The sequence below is a fragment of the Lupinus angustifolius genome, unplaced genomic scaffold (assembly GCF_001865875.1).
Source record: "Lupinus angustifolius cultivar Tanjil unplaced genomic scaffold, LupAngTanjil_v1.0 Scaffold_156_4, whole genome shotgun sequence".
NCBI lineage: Eukaryota > Viridiplantae > Streptophyta > Magnoliopsida > Fabales > Fabaceae > Lupinus > Lupinus angustifolius.
This window is the reverse complement of record NW_017726078.1, coordinates 246,277-252,523: the sequence shown is the minus strand read 5'-3', so window position 1 is coordinate 252,523 and position 6,247 is coordinate 246,277. Positions and strand designations below refer to the sequence as shown.

At 30.2% G+C, this 6,247-nt stretch overlaps 1 pseudogene; it reads right to left on the bottom strand.

The window, feature by feature from the left end:
* Positions 1–3,274: 3,274 nt before the first annotated feature.
* Positions 3,275–4,833, bottom strand: LOC109340291 (annotated as a pseudogene).
* Between the last annotated feature and the right edge of the window lie 1,414 nt (positions 4,834–6,247).

The window sequence follows — 6,247 nt, the reverse complement described above, 5'->3', positions numbered from 1 at the left end:
TTACACACTATTTTTGAAAAATGTTTTAAGTCTTTTAAAAGTGTCTCACATTTTCTACAAAATAGTTTGAGCAATTATACTTATATATACTTAAGAGTTTAGGATAGAAGTACTTACAAAGGCTTAATCTAATGTCTTGAAGCTTTAGCTTCATTTGTCTTCATAAGTCATCTTCCTTTTCTTCTTTTTGGTGATGTTGGTGTCTTCATCAAAACCGTGCCAAGGTCAGGAGCAAGATCTTCTTCACAAACCAGTGATACACAGTCGATTTGTATATAGATCCTCATTTGTGGATCAACACATTTTTTGTGTTCTTTAGCAAATCTTACGAAAACTATGTGACAATCGTAACATACGATAAAGGTTTAATTAAGGGAAACATAATGTAGGTGAATGGTTTTTGGATGAAAATATGTTATAATAGACTAAGCTTTGCCTTAAACATGCTAAGTCAATATAGTATAAAACAATTTGAGTTTGACTTATTTATCTCCTAAAAAAAAACATAAGGTCTAAATATGATCTTTGTAAAAGTCTTATTTAATATGTTATTCTATTTAAAAGTCTATTATACTATAAGGCTATAAAATAAGCTATTATACCTACTTTTAAATAGGTTTATTCAACACTAACAATTATACTATATTTTCATATTTTTTATATATTTTTATACTTTAATATAAATATTAATATAAAATAGAATAAATAGATCAATATATTATGTTTAATAGGTCTTTTAGGAGGTCTAAAGTTTTATATATTGAGTTAAATATGCTTTGTAAAATTCTTTAAGTTCAACTATGTTAGGAATAAGTTTGGTCTAACTTATTATATGTCATATTATTGACTTTTGAAAAAACAGTGAGACATATTTCTGCACCTAAGTCTTAAAATGATGGTTTGTATGTGGAATGACTTATGGATAGATTCTAAGCTTAGTATCAAATCTTATGTTAAAAATAGGGAACTTAGATTGTGAAGCAGTGTGGATTTTCAGATATGTGGAGGTTACTACAAGACTCATTTGGGCACCAATATTTTGTTTCCATTTTTTCTAAATAAATTAAACAAGGTTAAATTGTGTATATAATCAACACTTCAACGCCAAAACTATTGTGTGCTAGGCTGAAAGTTGATTCGTTATACTTTGGCATCATCCTACAAAAAATTAATTTACTTTATCTAAGCTAAGTCTTTAACTTTTACTAACTGATTTTCTTTAAAATAAATTAAATATAAAGAGAACCTGAACAGAACATTCACAACAGTTATCTAAATATAAGTACTCTGAAATATTTTTTGTTAAAAGAATAATTTTTGGCTAATATTGTCTCTAACAATTTTGTTTAGTTTTTAACAAGATGATTCAACTCTCACTGCATTACTGATTTATAAGAGTTGAGATACTCTCCAGTTCTAAATGTAAATGCTAATATTTGAGGGTCAAATATTAATTTCCCCCTCATATTGAGGGTCAAATATTAATTTTAGTATAAGCACAATTAGCTCCTCTAATATTATTTTTATTAGTCTATCCTCAAACTTTAGTGAAGTGCTAAATTGCTACCCATACTATAAAATTTAACTTGCTTTACCACCTCTATATACAAATGTTGCAAGTGTATAATTATATTTTATTATTAGTGTGGTAAAGAAAAATGCAATGCAACAAGCTTTCAAGATCCAATGGTGACCAATCTTTAACAAGCTTCAAGCATGGTCATGATTCTCTTTCACCAAATTATATTCTTTTTTTCTTCTCATCAATATGATTATGTCTTTATCATAATCTTTTACGATCTTTATATTCTCTATTTCTCTATATTCTTCTTGATATTTTTGAGCAAATTTTGCCAATATTTCTCTTATTTTTTCTCAATATTCTCGAGGCAAATATTGCCCATATTATTCTCTTGTTATTCTTGAGCAAAGTTGCTCATATTTCATCTCAATTTTCTCTTGCTATTCTTGGGCAAAAATGCTCATATTTTATCTCATTTTTCTCTTGTTATTCTTGAGCAAAATTGCTCATGTTTCATCATGCCAAGAAACCAAGATGGTATTCTACTTGAGCATTGTTCTTAAAGAAAAGAAAGAATCATTCTTTCAACACTTTGGTGGTTCTTCCAAGCTTCAGATCTGACTTTTCACGTTTGCTACCTTATATCCAAGCTGAGAGTTAATGGTATCCACTCTCCAGCTTGAGGGGGATGTTAAAGATGAAGATGACTCATTATTAGATAGTTTTCGGTTATGGTAGTTAGGATTAGTTTTACTTTAAATGGTAGCTTGAGTTTCAAGCAACTACCAATTTTTCCATTGTATAAAGTCTCTACACTTTGCCTTTGTTAGATACAATTTCAATAATGAAAGTTCAATATTTTCTTCTCTTTTTGCTCTTTCAATTCCTTCTTTTCTTTCTTGCATGGTTGCTAAGAAACTAAGAATAAGAGTTGAGATACTCTCCAGTTCTGAATGTAAATGCTAATATTTGACATGAAATTTTTTAAAGGTCCAAATCTCTATCATTTTTAATAAAATACTGTAGAAATCATCAAATATCATTTCCCCCCTTATATTCAGGGTCAAATATTAATTTTAGTATAAGCACAAGTTAGCTCCTCTAATATTATTTTTATTAGTCTATCCTCAAACTTTAGTGAAGTGCTAAATTGCTACCCATACTATAAAATTTAACTTGCTTTACCACCTCTATATACAAATGTTGCAAGTGTATAATTATATTTTATTATTAGTGTGGTCGCTAATTAAAACTAGTGAATCTAATAACTAAAATACTAGATATGGGATGGGTGTTCAAAATCTCCAAATTATCTTTAAACTCTTTCAAATCATCTTCCATTATAACATTTGACTAAAAAATAGTGGTTCAAAACATATGACGTTCCTGCATAATAGAGTTTAATTTTGATAGATATATGAAATCTTATTCTCGTAAGTGAGATTAATTCTAAAATTTAAACTCATGTTAGGTCACAAATAATTTTACCTTTAGAATGATATTCACTTTTGGAGTAATAGTGATAATGACTATCCTTAAACAAAAAAAATCAACATAAAAATGGAAAAAAAGAAGAAAAAAGACTTGTAATATAGTCAAAATAAAGATTCATCATTCAACCAAGATTTTTCATTCATTTGTGAGTTTCTATAACACTACATTTCTTATTTTATTGAATAAATGTTTATGACTGTCTACTGCAACTTCAATAAGATATGAATCAAATTAAGCATGTTGTTCTAGTAGGTTGTATTATCCACGTAGTGAATCAAACTCAACAATGAAGGCATCCAAATCTAAGTCAGAAGATCCTCCTTCTTCCACGGTCTTTCTTGCCAATCTTGACAGCTCCTTTGCTTTCTTCCTCATTTCCTCTGCTGCTTCGTCCTTTCCCAATATATTTCTCACAGTTTTCTCTATTGTATCCCATTTAATGCTATCATCCATATCCCCAAATAAACACCACCTTTTAACACCAACGGGTACTCCAGTTTTAAGGACATCAACCACTAATCTCTCATTGTAAAATTGTTCTGCAGACACAGGCCATGTGATAAAGGGTACCCCAGCAACAACTCCTTCCAAAGTTGAATTCCATCCACAGTGAGTCATAAATGCTCCAATTGCTTCATGTTCAAGAATCGAAACCTGAGGTGCCCAACCTCTTATAATTAGTCCCTTACCTTCAATTCTTTTTTCAAATCCTCCAGGAAGCCATTCTTCTCCATCTTTTTTGCTTTTCTTCACAACCCAAATGAACGGTTGCCCTGAAGCCTCAAGTCTTAATGCAATTTCTCTAAGATGAGAATCGGGGAAGATTACAATACTTCCAAAGGATACATAAACAACTGAGCTTCCTTTGTGTCAAGCCAATTTTGCCACTCATGCTCATCAATAGATGCTTCTTTTCCTCTATATTTTTTTTTTCCTTATCAATGTTGCAAAGAGACAAAGGGCCTATGTGCCATGCTCTTCTTCCTATTACCTTCCTATAATAATCAGCATAGTCCTTCTCAAGTTCATAGAAGCTGTTGAAAACAACTCCATAGCTCTTCTCTTCTACTTCCCTGAATTGTGTCAATCTTTCTAACCAATCACCAATTTTTAAGTAATCTGCTACCTAAGTCCTTGTCATTTTAATCTCACCAGGAAGACTAGGAATGACAAATGATTATGAATCAGAAGAAACATTCTCATAAGATTTGTAGAGTCTAACGCATTCAGTAGCACACATGGAGAAGAAACTAACCCCATAGAACACAATCCTTGGAATGTTGAATTTCGCACTAGAATCATTTGTCCGTGTAAAGAACGTATCAGAAACAATAGAATTTGGACGTTGTAGACTCAGTTGTTGCTCAAATCCCTCCTGCAACAGTTCAGTGCCCTTAAAGAAGAGTGGAATAAATTCTGGTGAAGGGATTGAGTCAAAAATTTCACACCCATTAGGTAAACCTGCTTCTATAGAATGGAACTTGATGGTTTGCATATTGATGTTGGAATAGGTTTTAGATTTTTCTATTGTTTTGAAGATGAAAGGTGCATTGAGGGGTGTGGTGAGAATGGTTGTCTTCACCCCTTTTGATGCAAAAAGCTTGGCCATGTCAACCATAGGTATCATATGGCCATGACCCATAAAGGGGAAGAACAATATGTGTATTGGACTATGTGCAGTAGTTTCAGCACCCATCTTTCTCTTGTTTCTAAGAAATTTCAGGTTTTTTCTTCAAATAAACAAGCACAAGGAGAGGATTTTCTATGGTTTCTATGACCAAGAGGTTAGAGAATTTATAAGAAGATTTAGCCTAAGCATTGCACGAGTTCATATAATCTCACCTCTTGGGGTGTGCTACTCTCAAGTACTCACACTCCCCTACTAGACTATAAGGGGAAAGAGGACTAAATTTTTTAGGGAGGGGATCCACTTACTCTAAAAGTAAGTTTTTTAAACTTATTTCTAATTCTAACTATCAATTCTAGAGAAATCCAATGGTTTAAATTAGTGAGTAAATCTAAACCATTAGATATCCCTAAAATTGATGGTTACGATGAAGAGTAAGTCTAAAAAACTTGTTCTTGGAGTATATGAATTTCACTCAATTTTTTATTATAAAATAATTAAAATATGGACCATTAGATTATTTTTTATATAGCATGTCACGATTTATATATAGTTCTAGAGTCTCTGGTATTAGAGATAGTCTCTATTCCAGTCTTGGGAGGCAATGTATAGAGATGCTAAAATGCTGCACAGATCCAAATTTCTAGTTATTTTTAAATTAAAATTTTGAAAATATTATAAAATCATATTTCCCCCTATTTTCCAATACTGAGAGTCTAGCCCAATTTTCTTTGCATACCTTTTCTGTCCTTATGATTTCAGTTAAGATTTTCAATTGGTCAAAAGAAATAAAATAGTATTATGTAAAATAAAATCATAATATAGTAGAGTATTTAATTTTTTCAGAATAAAAATTATTATGTAGCATAAAATGGAAGTGTTTTTATCATAATCCTTTGTTAGTTAATCACACTTTCAAATTTATTTAATTTAAAAATAATTATAAATAAAATAAATTTTTCAAATTCATTTGATTTTAAAAAAGAAATAGTTTTTAATTCCAAATATGTGATTTTAGATATTTACTAGTTTTAGCTACACGATATTGTACCCATGCAATCTACCATATAATTTTTGTGATGCAGCTCATGTCATGTAAATCTTCCTTAATATACATTAATTTAAATCATGATGTAATAAATGGTTAAGATAATTATACTCAATTAATAAATCATCATCATCAGTCAACTAAAAACTACATTGTGTCTAATTTAAAAGCTACCAAGTTAATAATTCGTCAGGAGGCTATTAATGAAAACTATGACGTTTTCTAAGATCTGGTTAGAAATTCTGTCATTCATAAGGATTGTTTGGGTGGATATATATCTTTATATATATATATATTATATCTTTATCTTTATTACTTATAAAGTGAAAACCCAAAATAACCACCAATCATGGTGTAATTTGTGATAACCACCAATCATGGTGTAATTTGTGGTTGTCCCTATTTTGCCCTCACTATTTTCTAATTTTTACTGAAAAACCATATATAACCTAATGTTCCTCTCTACCCGATATATGTTCATGTTTATGGGTTAAATATTTCTTCTTTTTTACATTATAACTATCAATTTGTTAATGTAGAATGTGAATGTTCAATT